The sequence below is a fragment of the Bos javanicus genome, chromosome 4 (genome assembly GCF_032452875.1).
Source record: "Bos javanicus breed banteng chromosome 4, ARS-OSU_banteng_1.0, whole genome shotgun sequence".
Lineage (NCBI taxonomy): Eukaryota > Metazoa > Chordata > Mammalia > Artiodactyla > Bovidae > Bos > Bos javanicus.
Genome location: NC_083871.1, coordinates 16,915,245 through 16,933,154, shown reverse-complemented (window position 1 = coordinate 16,933,154; position 17,910 = coordinate 16,915,245). Strand labels below are relative to the sequence as shown.

The following is a 17,910-nucleotide window of genomic DNA, read 5'->3' as shown; positions in this document are numbered from 1 at the left end:
GTACTGGAGTTTCAGCTTTAGCATCATTCCTTCCAGAGAAATCCCAGGGCTGATCTCCTTCAGAATGGACTGGTTGGATCTCCTTGCAGTTCAAGGGACTCTCAAGAGACTTCTCCAACAACACCAGTTCAAAAGCATCAATTCTTCGGCACTCAGCCTTCTTCACAGTCCAACTCTCACATCCATACATGACCACAGGAAAAATCATAGCCTTGACTAGACGAACCTTTGTTGGCAAAGTAATGTCTCTGCTTTTGAATATGCTGTCTAGGTTGGTCATAACTTTCCTTCCAAGGAGTAAGCGTCTTTTAATTTCATGGCTGCAGTCACCATCTGTAATGATTTTGGAGCCCAGAAAAATAAAGTCTGACACTGTTTCCACTGTTTCCCCATCTATTTCCCATGAAGTGGTGGGACTGGATGCCATGATCTTCGTTTTCTGAATGTTGAGCTTTAAGCCAACTTTTTCACTCTCCACTTTTACTTTCATCAAGAGGCTTTTGAGTTCCTCTTCGCTTTCTGCCATAAGGGTGGTGTCATCTGCATGTCTGGGGTTATTGATATTTCTCCTGGCAATCTTGATGCCAGTTTGTGTTTCTTCCAGTCCAGCGTTTCTCATGATGTACTCTGCATATAAGTTAAATAAACAGGGTGACAATATACAGCCTTGATGAATTCCTTTTCCTATTTGGAACCAGTCTGTTGTTCCATGTCCAGTTCTAACTGTTGCTTCCTGACCTGCATACAAATTTCTCAAGAGGCAGATCAGGTGTTCTGGTATTCCCATCTCTTGAAGAATTTTCCACAGTTTATTGTGATCCACACAGTCAAAGGCTTTGGCATAGTCAATAAAGCAGAAATAGATGTTTTTCTGGAACTCTCTTGCTTTTTCCATGATCCAGTGGATGTTGGCAATTTGATCTCTGGTTCCTCTGCCTTTTCTAAAACCAGCTTGAACATCTGGAAGTTCACGGTTCACATATTGCTGAAGCCTGGCTTGGAGAATTTTGAGCATTACTTTACTAGCGTGTGAGATGAGTGCAATTGTGTGGTAGTTTGAGCATTCTTTGGCATTGCCTTTCTTTGGGATTGGAATGAAAACTGACCTTTTCCAGTCCTGTGGCCACTGCTGAGTTTTTCAAATTTGCTGGCATACTGAGTGCAGCACTTTCACAGCATCATCTTTCAGGATTTGGAATAGCTCAACTGGAATTCCATCACCTCCACTAGCTTTGTTCATACTGATGCTTCCTAAGGCCCACCTGACTTCACATTCCAGGATGTCTGGCTCTAGGTCAGTGATCTCACCATCGTGATTATCTGGGTCGTGAAGATCTTTTTTGTACAGTTCTTCTGTGTATTCTTGCCATCTCTTCTTAATATCTTCTGCTTCTGTTAGGTCCATACCATTTCTGTCCTTTATCGAGCTCATCTTTGCATGAAATGTTCCTTTGGTATCTCTGATTTTCTTGAAGAGATCCCTAGTCTTTCCCATTCTGTTGTTTTCCTCTATTTCTTTGCATTGATCGCTGAAGAAGGCTTTCTTATCTCTTCTTGCTATTCTTTGGAACTCTGCATTCAGATGTTTATATCTTTCCCTTTCTCCTTTGTTTTTCGCTTCTCTTCTTTTCACAGCTATTTGTAAGGCCTCCCCAGACAGCCATTTTGCTTTTTTGCATTTCTTTTCTAGCAGGTACCAAAAGAGTATAGATGATGTTGTCAAAGATGAGTCATAAAATAAAAGGATTTCAGAGCTGTAGAAAGCTGTATCTTTCTGGATGAACGGCAGAGAAAATATTTGCTTTATGGTGCCCATTCACCAAGAGGCACAAGGATTCTGCCTCTCTTGCTCTTGTTGGCTGAGAGCACAAGCAGCATTCAGAACATTAAAATATATTACAAACAGTACACTAACATGTATTATATAATATGTAGATGGATAATTTGTGTCTATATATATTCATACATACATTTTATGCACATATGTGTTGAGATATACATATATGTAATTTTTTCCTCTCCAGCCCTAAGCAAACACCAATCTACTTTGTCTCTGTAGATTTCCCTATCTTAGACTTTATATGAATGGGATCATATAATACATTGACTTTTGTGGTGACTTCTTTCACTTAGAATGTTTTCAAGGTTCATCCAAGACACAGCATGTATCAGTATTTTGTCCTTTTTCATGACCCAATAATATTCCACTGCACTACATTTTATTATCCATTCACTTATAGATAGTTTGATTGTTTTCACTTTTGACTGCTTTGAATAATGCTGCTATATGTGCAAGTTTTTGTGTGGACAGAGGTCTTCATTTCTTGTGGCTATATACATAGGGGTGGAATTGCTAGGTCATATGTTAACTATGTTAGTTACTTGAGGAACTGCCAGATCATTTTTCGAAGTGGATACATCCTTCTACATTCCCACCAGCAACGTAAGAAGGTTCCTATTTCTCCACATTCCAGCTTGGATTTTTCTTTAAATAATAGCTTATTTGCTAAGAATGGTGGCACAGGAGAGGAGGGCAACTTCCCAAGGAGCCAGCAGAGGCCATATAGCCCTGGACAGCCTACTTTCCAATTCTTTTAATGTGGGAGTAAAATAAATCTCTATGTCATTTAATCCACTGTTAATGTGTGTCTCTGCTAAGGGCAGCCTATCACAATTCCTAATTCATGTGGTCCCATTAGCAATGTAGAACCTGGGAAGCACCCCCAAAAAGATCATTGAATATGTAAAGATTTTTTTATCCTGTTACAATTCTAGAAAATGCACATTATTTCTTCCACAATTTCACATTCCAACGTTCAATAGCCATTCTCTTCTTAGTACCTGTGTTCCAACTATCTGCATTTTGAGGAGATACTGTGAACACACAAGCAGCTTGCCATCCAACTGGCTCTAGATGTCTAGATTTGGCTCATTAACACATGTATCCACTCCAAAGCCGATCTTCTCAGAAATTGTTTCCGGTTCTCACTAGCACCTTGTGGGTGCTCTGCAAGACTGAAACAACTTGATATACAGAAGCAATGGAAGTATTATAAATGGAACAGTTTTTTAAATGGGAAGGGAAAGCCCTCTCTGTGGCAATGCAGGACAAGCATCAGTTTATTATTTCTTCCTTTAAGTATTATCCCCAATGTTAGGACAACCCGAATAATGATGAAAAGTCATTTAGCACTTTATGTTAAACCCAAGGCATTTCAGTGCCATGTTGACTAAATGGCCTTTTGCAAGGTACAAGGAAACCTGAGTAATTAGTTTCACGAATCAGCTTTCTTTCTCACTCTCCCCAGTACCTGTGTTCCAATTATTTGCATTTTGAGAAGATGCTGTGAATACACAAGCAACCTACCATTCTAATGGCTCTAGATGTCTAAAGCTCATTGATGCCAAAGCTCATTAACAAATGTATCTACCACAAAGCCAATCTTTAATAAATAGGGTTTCTAATACCTTTTCAGGTAACTAGTAAATAACCATTGGTGGAAAGGAGAACATCAGAATCAGGAAATTTTGTGACCTATTTCTCTCTCAATGCTTTGATTGATACATTCAGCCAACATTTATTGAGCATCTACTATCTTCCAAATAACACTTCATTCTGTTAAAAAAAAGTTTCTATTAAACTCCCTAAGTTAGGTTTTTACAGTAAGTTAATGGTTCTTTGAATCAAATATTTTAAAACAAAATATCTTAATCATCTCCCTTTTGCAAGGAATTCTTTTTTTCTCATTTTAAAAGGACTTTTCCCCCCTTTTTATAAACAAGACAATCATTTGGCTTGTGTTGTCAACAGATTCACTTGAGTGCTTCTTATAAATGCCAGTTATATCGGAGCAATGTTTTTCTCTTCCCAAATTTCTCCTGAATCTCAGCTTCTCATCAATTTGCTGTTTTGTAGGTCCTATTCATTCAGCATTTGGTTTATCCACAAACATTTTTTAAGGACGTGATATTTGCTCAGCTCTGTATTTTGTGTCCTACTGGGACAGGCTCAAATCCGTCTATGACAAACAGAAACCCCAAAGAATATATCCAGAGAATTATGTCAACTTTAAAGGTTATATAAATTCCTGGAGCTGTACCATCTTGCTGACTTTCTATTAAAAGATCGACATCTTCTCCTATACTTTTTCTGTTTCCATCTTGGTCAGACACCTTTCTATCGTGTGTGTGTTAGCCATTCAGTCTTATCCGACTTTTTGCAACCCCATGGACTGTAGCCCATCAAGCTCCTCTGTCCATGGAATTCTCCAGGCAAGAATACTGGAGTGGGTTGCCACTTCCTTCTCCAGGGGATCTTCCTGATCCAGGGATTGAACCCGGATCTCCTGAATTGCAAGGGGATTCCATAATGTTTGAGCCACCAGGGAAGCCCCTTTCTATCTTGAGATTAAACTAAATCTCTTGGTTCAGACAACCCTGGATTCAAACATGCTGAACATCCTATTGGCGGAATGCCTTTATAGTACTCTGGGCAACGTTTACATCTGTAAAATATGGATAATACTCTACCCATTTTATTGGGTTGCTGAAGGATTACAATAAAGTGTACAGCATATGCCTAGCACATAACAAGCAGCCCATTCATGTTACCTGTGGATTTCAGGCTTGTTTGCGTCATTACTCAATAATCATCTTTCCTTTCACCCTGTTAAATTGTTTCAATCAGTGACTATTCAATGCACCTTTTAAGAAATATATAACATGAGGGATGAGTCATAGTACATTAGGACTGCTTTTCAGCATAGATGATTTTAGCAAGCAACACCTTTTCTTCCTGTGATCACAGTAGGGTACTTAAAAACAAGACGTTGGTTCTTTCCTGTTGACAAACAATAAGAGAAGATTAAACTACTGTAAGTATCAGTAACCTAAGTAAAAAAAGATATGTGAATATATGGGGACAAAAGAAAAAAAAAATATATATATATATGTATACAGTTGTTTTTCTTTTCATAGAGCCTTTTAACATTAAGCCCAAACTTGATTCCCAGATAGAGGCCTCTGTAACTTTTTTTGGCATTGGAGTCAAGACGTGTCCTGTCCTCTAAAGCCACGGAAATCTATCGTGGAGGCAAGTAGCACGCGCAAAGCACTGCACAGTGGGAACCCTGGGGCGTTCGCGGCTGCTCCCACCTGTCGGCCAGGTCATTGTGACGCAAATTCTATGGACACGTGGAACACCTGCGGGAGAGCCGGGGCGGGGTCACCCTGGGCGGTAGATCCAAGCGGGGGGCACCCCAGGAGATGGGGGTCGAGGAAGGACCCGAGGGAGTAGAGAGAAGGAGACTCACTCCCCCCATCCCGGACCCGCCCCAAACAAGGTGAGGCCATCGGCCCCTCCCTCCTCTGGGTCCCGGGGTCCTACTGAGAGGGGTCGCCCACTGGGCGTCCTCGGAGGGGAGAAACAGGGAGGGGAGGCGACGGCGGGGTCCCGGCCCTAGGAGCTCGCTGGGAGGCGAGGGCGCCCGCTCCCCCCGACCGCTGCGCTGCGCTGCGGCGCGCACGGGCTCCGCCGGCTGCTATTCCGCCGCAGGAAGGACCGGTTCCTGTGCTCCCTCCGCCCCCTTCCCTCGCCTTCTGCTGACGCTGACGTCGGATGAGGGAGCAGGAGGAACGCTCCGTTCGCGGCCGGGAGGCTCCCGGGGGCCGGGGCTCCGAGGTACCTGCCCTCCGGGGCCCGGGCGGGGGCGAGCCGGGCGGGCGGCAGGCTGCCGCGGGAGATTCCCGGCAGCCGGGGCGGTCGGGGGCGCCAGCCTGGGGCTGCCAACCCTGCCCTCCGCGCGCTGGGTGACATACAGGTCGCCTCCTCCTGCGCCCTCATCCCCGTGCGGGCACCGCCACAGCCCCTTCCCCTTCCCCGCCTCCGCCCTGGGGCCTGGGAAGGTCTGGAGGAGGCGCGCGCCTCGAGAGCGCGCGTCCGCCCCGGGGCAGCGGGAGGGAAGCGTTCCCGGCTCCGGCCGCCTCTCTGGAGTCCGCGTCGGCAGACCCTTCCCCCTCCCGCCCGCCCCACCCGCGCCGGGCCTCGCCTCCCCGGCCCTTCCGGCCCCGGGACCCCCGCGGTCCCTCTTGGGCCGGGACTTGACTTGTTGCCGAGTTCACCTGCCGCAGCTCCCGGTGTTCGGCTTTTCTCTTCTCCCCATTCCCCATCTTTGGCGGAGGTGGGAGGGAGCACTAGAAGCACTCATACCAGGAGGCCTGAGGTGGATCCCTCCCCCGCCCCGGGTGAGGTGCTCCGAGCCTCGGACCGGACTGGAGCGGGAGCCCCTAAGCAGGCCAGGTCGCCGCGAACCCCCGCGCGCCCGTTTCCTTTGGGTGCCGCTGACGCCGCCTTTCCTGCCTCGCGCTATCCTGCTTCCTCTAGAAACGAACATATCCTGTTATTACGTCTGCCTTTGCCCAGAGCGACTGTCCATTAACCTTTCCCGTTGCCTTTTGACTTGGCGTGCCCCCAAAGGCCCCTCAGCTTCTCTTTGGGCATCTTAAAAACGGTGCGTGAGCCTTTTCCCTGGCGAAAGGCATATAGTTTAGAAAGGGAATTGGGTTCTCTTCTAGATACCATAAAAAATTATCACGAGAAAGGGTGCTGGGTGGCAGCCTTAGTATCTGAGATCTGGTAACTTTATAAAAATTATCAGGGCCTGGAAAATGTACTACCAGCTGGTTTGAAAATGATATTGAATGTAGGAAGAAAAGCACAGAAGGCATTGGCCATTAATGTCCTATAAATTATGACTCATTGCAAACATGTCCATGTCCAAACATTTCAGTAAAAACTCGCCAGAAAAATACCAAGTTGGTTTCTGAAGACCTTTAGTTTGGTTTTTTTGAGATCTGAACTGTTCTCTGGGCTGAGGGAATGAAATAGGAAATGCCCACTAGTTTGTAATCAGTGGTCCAGATTCTGTTTCTTACGTTCTGTTCAAGACACACACACTTTTTTTTTTTTTTTACTTTTAAGTAAGTTTTCAAGTCCGTTTTCTTTTTTGTTTGTTTGTTTTAGGTTTCAGTCTTTGTTTTTGAAACATCATGCTTAGAGAATACATACCATAGGGGCAAAATTCTTTGACTGCTATATATATATAATTTAAGGAGATGTGAGCGACTTCACTTTCACGTTTCACTTTCATGCATTGGAGAAGGAAATGGCAACCCACTCCAGTGTTCTTGCCTGGAGAATCCCAGGGAAGGGGGAGCCTGGTGGGCTGCCGTCTATGGGGTTGCACAGAGTTGGACACGACTGAAGCGACTTAGCAGCAGCAGCTTTCTAATTATATTGTTTTTTGCATTAAATAGGTAAAGAGTTGTACTGCTATTATAGAGGAACCTTTAGAAAATGACAGTTAAGCTGTTGAATACTGATTATAATAGTGGAGAGACCCAAGGCTAAAAAGCTGATTGTGGACACTCAACCAAAAGACACCGGATAGTAAATGCTTGGGAACTTTATTTTATAGCTCATTCCTTCATTTGATCCATTTTGTGTCTATCTGACTGCTTTCTCTGAGCATCTTTATTGCCATGCATTTCTCTCCACGTCAGGCTTATGAAAAAGACAGAAAATTTTGTTACTCAAAAAACCTTCAAAACTGCTGCATTTTCAGTGTATGTGACTAAAGAGTACACTTTTTTTTCAGGTCCCGGCAGGTTTATCAGAGAAAGAGGTGTGGCAACTGTGAAATGACATAGCAGGGTCAACCTGTTTCCATGTGAACTTTTTAAGTTACAGAAACCTCATACAGGAGAAAGTGGTAAAGTTAATAGGCCACAAGGATCAGGAAGAATTTTTCCTCTTTATTGGTTGAGCTGTACACCTGGAAGCCTGAGGGTGGGTGGGAACATTTAGGATCAGTGCACTGGCTACTAATGTCCTTTTTATTCCATCTGCACTTTCAGATTTAAGGGAACCATGGACAAGGATGCCATCTGTATGTTTATGTCCATGAGGCAACATAGATCACTGATTAATTCACCTTTTTCCCTTCTTCACCTCCATCCAGAATCTGCCTCAGTAAAGCCTTTAAACTCAAATACCAGTATAGGAGGAACATTCCCCCTCCCCCCCCACTCAGGCTGTCACATTTTATACCACTGTCATATCTACTGCCATGGAGGATGGGCAAGGACAGGCTTTGGATCCCAGTGGAGCAGGATTGGAGCCCCAGCTGCAACACATAATTAGCCACATGACCTTGAGCAAGTTACTTCAGCTTTCCAGGTCCTTATTTGCTTATCTATAGAGCAGGAATTACATTTATATTTATATATATATAAGGATTTTCACAGTAAATAGGACTCAAGTTGGGCTTCCTGGGTGGTGCTAGTGGTAAAGAATCTGCCTGCCAATGCAGGAGATGCGATTCGATCCCTGGGTCAGTACGATCCTCTGAAGAAGGAAATGGCAACCCACTCCAATATTCTTGCCTGGAGAATCCCATTGTCAGAGGAGCCTTGCAGGTTACAGTCTGTGGGGTCACAGAGTTGGACAGGACTGAGCACACACACACAGCAGGACTCAAGTAATAGTAAATTATTTTTTCACATGCTAAACATATGTGCTGTCTATATCTGAAAAGGATGCTGCTGCCTTTCCCTCACGATAGAGAATGCATTCCAGTTGGTTTTGAGTTGTTGCAGTGATTTTGTACCAATACTGAGAATTTGGGCTTTATGGAATCCTCCCTAAAGTTGGAGAATGCAGTCTGTGGTTGAGGAATAAAGCAAAGCTAATTTGTTCCATTAGGGGTAGATCTTCTAAACACCTGGCACTCAAATGTGATCCATGGACCAGCAACATTGACTTCCCTGAGAGCTTATAAGACAGGTGGAATCTCAACCCACCCTCCCCTGACCCCATGTCCACTGAAGAAGAATCTCTTCTTAACAAGATCCCCAAGTGAGTCCTGTGTACATTAAAGTTAGAGAAACATTGTCCTAAGCTGGTAATTATTAAACTTTTCTGTCTGATAGAATCATGTGGGGGCTTGTTAAGCGTGGATTCCCAGCCAGGCATCTCCCATCTGCTGTTAACACCTCAGGTAGCTCTGATGCCCCAGGCTTCTCCCACTGATCTTTGAGAACATGCTCACTCAGTGGTGTCTGACTCTTTGTGACCCCATGGACTGTAGCCCACCAGGTTCTTCTCTCCATGGGATTTCCCAGGCAAGAACACTGGAGTGGGTTACCGTTTCCTTCTCCAGGGAATCTTCCTGACCCAGGGATCAAACCCGGATCTCCCGCATCTGCATGAATGGCAGAGGGATTCTTTACCACTGAGCCACCTGGGAAGCCCAGTCTTTGAGAAACACTGCACCAAGCATTTTATGCAGCAGAGTATACTAAGATGGGCCTCTGCCCTTTTCTTTAACAAAGCATTTTGGCAGATATGACCTTTGATAGTCAATTCCCTTTGAGGTAAATAGGTGTTATAAATCCTTATCTATCTGCTTAGGAAAATTAGGACTACGGCCATGATTTGCCACTCTGGATAATGCATATGGTAGAACTTCCTTGAACCTCTATAAATCCTAGTTGACCATGCTTTCATGATTCTAGAATCCCAATTAATGCACTGAAGTAATTTCAGATTTCAGTGAATCTCTACAGGATACAGATGACTCTAAGGTGTTTTATACACACTTTTAAAACAAAGCCTTCCTTCTGTATGACTCTCGGCCAATTAGGATAAGTAACTGATTTTGAGCTTCAGCCATAAAATGAGGATGATGTCCCCTGGACAGTGTTGCCAGGATAAGCATAGTGTGCACAGAGCATTCATATTGGTGTCTGAGAAGTGCTAGTTCCTCAACTAATAGTAGCTACATGTTTCATTGTAAACCTGGTGAGAGAATGAGTTCTTGGAGAGTTGAGAAAATGGCATTGCTCCTGATGTGAAGTCTCTCCTGCTGGTTAGATGATGTCATTCATCAGGCTTGTGGCCAAATCAGAGAAGAGGGGTTGCCGCTCAGTTTTCAGCAAGCATTTGTTGCATGAGTCATGTGCCATTCATCGTTCCAATGCTGGGAATCCCAAGGCGAGACCCAGGCCCCTCACTGCTCTGGAGAAGCCTGTAGCCTAGTGTGGGAGACCAGTGGGTAAGGGGACGATGACACTTCAGGAAAGGTAGGGAGCGATGAAGCGCAGGGCAGAGACACCCAACCCTGGTGGGGAAGAGGGTAGAGAAAAATGAGAAGATTCATGGAGGAGGTGACCCTTGAGTTAAGCCTTAGGGCCAGTAAGAATTTGGCAGGTCAGAAAAGGTGATGAATGGAGGGAGAGTTTCCCACACAGTACCCACGTGTGCAGAGGGAGGGAATACTGGTCCTCAGGCCTGGAGCCCAATGTGCATGTATGTCTCTTACTGTCTGAATGACCTTGGGCAAGTTTGATCACCTGTGAGTTGAGAGGCTTAAATGTATTAATCAGGGTAAGCACAGGACTCATTTCAATTTTGTGCTATACAGTCATGGAGAGCTGGTGGAGATACTAGTAGAAAATAAGGGACTGATGTTAAAAAGCTATTAGAATTAGAGGAAAGTAAAGGGGTCATTTTTAGAAGACATTTTACAGAAAGTACATAGAATCGAAAGAGGATGCCTGAAAAAGACAAGTGAATGCAATGAATTACCATGGGGTCGGATACACGAGGTATACGTATTCAGTGATGACCAATGAGTATATAGATAACAGTACAGTACTAACCCTGAGAGTCTAGACTAGAGAGTGGTAGGTCCCTCTCATTCTGTGGTGAGAGTGTTTGTGCAAGAAGTGGTTATAAAGTATTGCAGCTGCTTTTCCAGACCACACATTAAAATCCATTCTGTTGCTCACAATCATCATGATCTCTCACGCTCACTTCTCTGTTCCCAGAACAGGGCATGAAAACCTAATGGTACTTAGGGGAAATTCAGCCTTCTCTGCATGTTTCTGGGATAGTGCCTCCTAGGCCAGGGACCAAGGAGCTCTTTGTGATAAATGGCACTCCTTGTTCTTCCTGGTAGGAACCCTGAGAGCCGCCAGGAGTCTTCAAGGTTTTGTTGCGTATAAGCACGATGGCACCTATGGATTTGGGAGTAGCATAGCACCTGAGCCTGTGATTAGGAGAGATTTTTTTTTTTTTTTACAGAAGCTGAGCCTATTATCCGAGCTTCCCTGGTGGCTCAGTGGTAAAGAATCTACCTGCCAATGCAGAAGACTCAAGAGACCAGCGTTAGAGCTCTGGGTTGGGAAGATCCCCTGGAGAAGGAAATGGCAACAAACTCCAGTGGTCTTGCCTGGGAAATCCCATGGACAGAGGAGCCTGGTGGGCTACAGTCCATGAGGTCACAAAAGAGACATAACTCAGCGACTGAACGACAAACTAACAACAAGCCCATTATCCAACCCTTTGGTCCAGGAGTAGAGTGGAGTGCTGAAAAACAGGATTTCAAAAGTCAAAAGTGGCCTTTCATTTACTAGTTGTTGACTTTGGGCAAATTATTTCACCTTTGTGTTTCACTTGCAAAATGGGCTGTATGCCCTTCCGATATGGGCGTGACTCTGTTCGGTGCTTCACACATGTAAAGGGCAGTACATTATTACTGCCCTTTATCCAGCACATATTTGCTGAAGGCCTGCTGTGTTTCAGATTCTGTGCTTGGCATAAGGAGACAAAGATGAACCAGCTAGGATTCCTCCCCTCAGAGGACTTGCAGGCCAGTGCAGGGGCATGCATATGTGTCGTGTCGGACTCCATGCCCTCGTGGACTGTAGCTGCCCGGCTTCTGTGTCCTTGGGGTTTTCCTGGCAGGAATACTAGAGTGGGTTGCCATTTCCTCCTCCAGAGGATATTCCTGACCCAAGGATCAAACCTGCATCTCCTGCATTGGATTCTTTACCATTGAGCCACCTGGGAAGGGCTAGTATGTGTGTATGTTTTGTGGGCGAAGGGTGATGCAGATGTAATCAGCTCATTGCAGGAGAATAATGGGACTGCAGAGCACCACCAGCATTGGTGTGGGGCAGTTAATTCTCTAGTGGGGAGGGCAGGAGTGGAAGGCCCCTGGGGAGAAGGAGGACAGGTGTTGGGTTGGGGAAGACTTCACTGAGGAGGTGACATTTGTGGAGAGTCTTGAGGTAAGGTTAAGTTGTTGTTTAGTCATTGAGTTGTGTCCACTTCTTTGCAACCCCATGGACTATATCCCACCAGGCTCCTCTGGAAATCCATGGGATTTCCTAGGCAAGAATGCTGGACTGGTTGCCATTTCCTCCTCCAGGGTATCTTCCCAACACAGGGATTGAACCCATGTCTCCTGCATTAGCAGGAGGATTTGCATGTTATACAAAGAGTTCAGACAATGGTGTAAAAGATTAGAATGGGTAGATACAAGGATGGTTTTGCCTCTGAAGGCCTAGACTAAGCCCTGACTGTGAATCTAAAAGGAAGAGATGTGTTTAGTAGCTTCTTAGGAGGTAGGATGAAGAGGCCTGGGAGACTGGCTACAAAAGATGAGAAGTCAAGTTTGGGCCACTCAGTAGATTTCCTGCTGGTGATTAGCACTGGGACCACAAGAAGGAGAAAAATTGAGGGGGTGGAGATGGAGAGAGAGAATTTTAGAGGTGCTGAATTTGAAATGCCTGTTGGACATCCGTGAAGATGACCGGAGGGAGTTGGCAATTTAAACCCCTCTCCAGAGCGCCAGCAGCTGCCCTTGTGGCTCAGACTGTAAAGAATCCACCTGCAATGCAGGAGACACAGGTTCAATCCATGGGTTGGGAAGATTCCCTGGAGAAGAGAATGGCTACCCACTCCAGTATTGATGCCTGGGAAATCCCATGGACAGAGGAGCCTGGCGGGGCTGCAGTCCATGGGGTCGCAATGAGTTGTACACGACTGAACACGTACACACACACACACACACTACCCACACACACACACATCCCAGAGTACCAGATCCACATTCGCAAAGAGTCAGACACGACTGAGCATGTGTACACACACACACACACACACACCCCCCAGAGCACCGGATCCACATTCACAAAGAGACATGACTGAGCATGTGTACACACACACACACACACACACACACACACCCCAGAGCACCGGATCCACATTCACAAAGAGTCAGACATGACTGAGCATGTGTACACACACACACACACACACACACACCCCCCAGAGCACCAGATCCACATTCACAAAGAGTCAGACACGACTGAGCATGTGTACACACACACACACACACACACACACACCCCAGAGTGCCAAATCTACATTTTGATCCTCCCACTGTAGTCTCTGGAGAGGGGTTTAATTTTGGAAGTCATACAGCTGTTGGAGGAAGCCACAGAAGTGAATTAAATCACCTACAGAGAGCAAGTAGAGTGTAATAGAAGACAGCCAAGGTTTGCGACTGCCAGGCTCCTCTGTCCATGGGATTCTCTAGGCAAGAATGCTGGAGTGGATAAGAAAGCTGTGGTACATATACACAATGGAGTATTACTCAGCCATTAAAAAGAATACATTTGAATCAGTTCTAATGAGGTGGATGAAACTGGAGCCTATTATACAGAGTGAAGTAAGCCAGAAAGAAAAACACCAATACAGTATACTAACGCATATATTTGGAATTTAGAAGGATGCTAACAATAACCCTGTGTACGAGACAACAAAAGAGACACTGATGTATAGAACAGTCTTATGGACTCTGTGGGAGAGGGAGAGGGTGGGAAGATTTGGGAGAATGGCATTGAAACATGTATAATATCATGTATAAAATGAGTTGCCAGTCCAAGTTCGATGCACGATACTGGATGCTTGGGGCTAGTGCACTGGGACGACCCAGAGGGATGGTATGGGGAGGGAGGAGGGAGGAGGGTTCAGGATGGGGAACACAGGTATACCTGTGGCGGATTCATTTTGATATTTGGCAAAACTAATACAATTTGTAAAGTTTAAAAATAAAATTAAATTAAAAAAAAAATAATGCTGGAGTGGGTTGCCATTTCCTCCTCCAGGGGATCTTCCCGACCCAGGGATAGAACCTGGATCTCCCGCATTGGCAGGCAGATTCTTTACCACTGAACCACCTGGGAAGTCCTGGAACCTTGTAGATCATTGATATTCAAAAGGTGCACACACAGAGGGAAAGGAGCCAACAAAGAAAACTGAAAAGTTGCCAAAGTGTAGAGAGTGTTTACTGAGAAATAGAGGAAGGGGAGCTTAGTCAAAGGTCAAATGAGAGGAGGACCTTTGTTGGGCTCATGGTGAAGACCTTCCTCTGGTGTGGTGGAGGAAGGAAGCACACTGTGGGCTTAGAAAACGTCCCTTTGTGAAGAGAAGGAAGAGGATGGTGACTGGAGGAAGAAAGAGGTTGAAGAATATGTGTTGAAGGCAGACAGGGAGGTTGATTGACTTGAAAGAGAAGGAATAATAGATGGAATAAGGTGGGAAGGGGCAAGAGGGTGAGACCGGTCCCTTGTGAAGAGAAAGGAACAGCCGTGGCTATGGATGGTCCCCAAAATGAGTAATGGTGAGGAGAGGAAGCTGTGGGAGAAAGGGCCCAGTGCCATGCCCCGGGCCATGACTCCCCGTAGAGCGTGAGGGGGAGCCTGGTCATCGTCTTCCTGGGGAGTCTCCTCTACCTCCTGCTCCCTGAAGGCCAGGAGCCGAGTGACCTTGTATCTAGTGCTTTTCTCTCTGCGTTGCCAGAGGCAGCGCAGGCGCCACGGTGGAGTAGGTAAACTTGCACTGGCGCCAAACGCCCGCCCTCTTTCTGCTTCCTGCTTCTGTCTTCTCCGCACGCCTGACCTGAAGCTCTGTGCCTTTGGGCTACTTCCTGGTGGTTCTTCCTGCTTGTTCCACCTGCCTGACCAGGTATATGCCCAATGGTCCTGTCTTTCCTGATTCCCACCAGAAGAACTGGTCTTGTGCCTTATTTGTTATAATTAATGATTAATAATTCATATTAGTAATAGCAGTTCTACTGCTGTTATTTATTTCAGTAAACCTCTTCCCTAAGAAAGTAGCAAGAACTTGGAAAAGAGATCTCTTACTAGTTCTCGGATAACACCACCAGATGACCCAGTTTAGGCGAGGGTGGCTCTGCTAATCGAGGCACATGAAAACACAGAGCTGTCTCCTGCTTCCCTTTACTGTTGACTTTTATTTGAAGGTCCCCCTCTTGCGTCTCCCTCCCCTTCCTAGGCTGTCTTCATCCCTGGCCCTTGCACGTGCGTGCTAAGTTGCTTCAGTTGTGTCCCACTCTTCAGGACCCCATGGACAGCAGCCCACCAGGCTCCTCTGTCCATGGAATTCTCCAGGCAATAATACTGGAGTGGGTTACCATTTCCTTCTCCAGGGGATCGTCCTGACCCAGGGATCAAACCCACATCTCTTATGTCTCCTGCACTGGCAGGTGGTTCTTTACCACTGGTGCCACTGGGTCCCTTGCTCTTAAGCTAGCACAAACGCCAACATGATTTAGGGACTACTTCACCAAACAAAGTCCGTGAATCTGTGCCATTTCCAGAGGAAGGGGTCATGCTGGTTTATTTACAGGACCTGTGCACAGCGTAGACATTTTATAAACAACATACTGGTGTCTGTGTGTTTCGGTAATTTAAAACTAATGGAAAAGGCTTACTCTATGCCTTCGGACATTTTCTTCCATCCTGGGCCTCCATTAGCTTATCTCTGAAGGAGAAAATAGGACTGAATAATCTGTAAGTCCTCTGCTCCCTCTGACTGATCTGTGGAGGCCTAAGAAATTACTTGGTCATTTCTGTAAGAAGCTTTAAGTTGTGAATTTAACCTTAAAGAACGAGAACTTTATAAACAGTAGTATCTTGCAGATTGTTCTGATCGTTGACATTATGCTTATGTGTAATTTCATAGAGGTGTCATCACTGCATTCATATTTTTTGTCTTCCTTCACACTTATAATATTAGCCATTCATATTTGTATATGAATTATGTACATTTCATTTATAAATGTATGCATTTTATATTTGTAGGTATTTATATGTGTGCTTCTGTATGTGTGTGTGTATAGTAAGAGTGATTGATTTATCTTCTCACTTTTGATGATCTAATGGTAGTTCATCCACTTCACTAAATCATTTTTATAAATCTGATTTAAAAGAAATAGTACATTTTGCATATAGAGTTTGATCTTTTTAAAGCAACTTATTGTGAAAATGCAGATTGTAGGTCATTTTAAAAGACTATATTGAAGATCATTTAAAAATACTATGTATACATGTATATATACACACACACATATATATATATATAGTTTATGTACATATATAAGTGAGATTTTATTTCTGTAATGACATATCTGACAGGATAATTGTCAGATTCTGGGGAGAAAACCCTTTAAAATATTTATGTATGTATAGAATATTGGTGACCTGAGAATTAATTTTTGGCTCTTTGCTGCTTTACTTAATGCCTTAGACAAAAGCTATGTGATAAAAACGTAAGGGCAGCCACATATCTAATTTAAAACATTCTAGTGAACACATTGAAACAACTAAAAAGAAGCAGGGAAAATTAGATAATATATTTATTTAATGCAATATATCCAAAATATTATTTCAACATAAAATATAAAAATACATATATAAAATATAAATAAGTATAAATGTAATTTATAACATATAATATAAATATATATATATAATATAGCAATCTAATTATATAAAATTTAAATATACATACATCAATATAAAATACATAATAATTTTAGCAACATAAAATATAAATAAGTATGAAATATAAATTTCTTATTGGACACATTACTTTTGGGATTACTAAGTCTTCAAAATATAGTGTGTGTTTTATTTGAAAGCATATCTGTATTCAAACTAGCCATATTTCCAAGTTGCTCAATAGCCACATTTGGCTAGTGGCTGATGTACTGGACAACACAGTCTTGGATGAGAAAATTTGTCTATCGCAGATTAATCTTTCAAAAAATTGTATCACAGTTTTAAAATGCAGTGTTAAAATTAAAAAAAAAAAAAACATGTGTTCCCATCATTTAATGACACTGTGTGCTGGCAGTCAAGGGTCTAGTATTTCTTTTTTTTTTTTAAATTTATGTATTTGGCTGGTCTTAGTTGCAGCTCTCGAGTTCTTTAGTTGTGGCGTGCAAACTCTTGGCTGCAGCGTGTGGATCTAGTTCCCTGACCAGGGATTGAGTCCAGGCCCCCTGCATTGAGAGCATAGAGTCTTAGTCACTGGACCACCAGGGAAGGCCCATGGAGTCTAGTATTTCTTGACAGAAGTTGACTGAGACCTTTGTCTGAGTAGCGTGTTCCTTCATTGTTCACCTTGTGAGGTTAAGCTTTTAGAGAAAAGGCACTATAAATACCAGAAATTAAAATCCATTTGCTAAATTGCATTTGAAAGTTACATATCCCAAAGTAAATAAAATCAAAGGTGAGTATAATTTATACAGCAAGGTCTTTAAAAAATCCTTTCTTTAGCAAAGATACACTGTTTGTTCTTTTTCTGTTTCCAGTCTTCTCATCCATTTCATATTATCTGCTCTTGTAGATTCCCTTGAGGTTTTTCAGTGCCAGCCTTGTTATTGCCATCATGATTTTTGTCACAGCACAAAATTCACCCTTGATTCTCCTATACAAGCAGGGTTGTAAGCAAGAGAAAGAATAGCAAGACCTAGATCATGCCCCTTGTGAGCAATTTGAGTTTGGGGGTTATTTTGTTTTTAGTTTATTTCACGGGGCCATATTATTTTTAACTAAAATTAATATTAAGGATGAAAGACTTTTAGAGAATACGTTAGCTTTTTTAAGTTTCTTTAAGTATGAGATGGTGTATTTGGTAATTGCCTTTGAGAGACATCTCTTAGAAGAGAGGAAGAGACTCAGGAGAACATCAGG

At 43.8% G+C, this 17,910-nt stretch overlaps 1 protein-coding gene across 19 annotated transcripts in view; it reads left to right on the top strand.

The window, feature by feature from the left end:
- The first annotated feature begins 5,173 nt into the window (after positions 1 to 5,173).
- The window catches only part of ICA1 (islet cell autoantigen 1), a 163,177-nt gene continuing 150,440 nt past the window's right edge, over positions 5,174 to 17,910 (top strand). For 4 of the 19 annotated variants that reach the window (XM_061413552.1, XM_061413562.1, XM_061413555.1 and 1 more), the window contains exon 1: positions 5,582 to 5,680. The gene's annotated coding sequence lies outside the window, so the exon portion shown is untranslated. Of the gene's footprint in view, positions 5,343 to 5,581; positions 5,681 to 17,910 lie in introns of those variants that run through there. The other 15 variants (XM_061413566.1, XM_061413563.1, XM_061413557.1 and 12 more) reach the window with 10 other exon arrangements.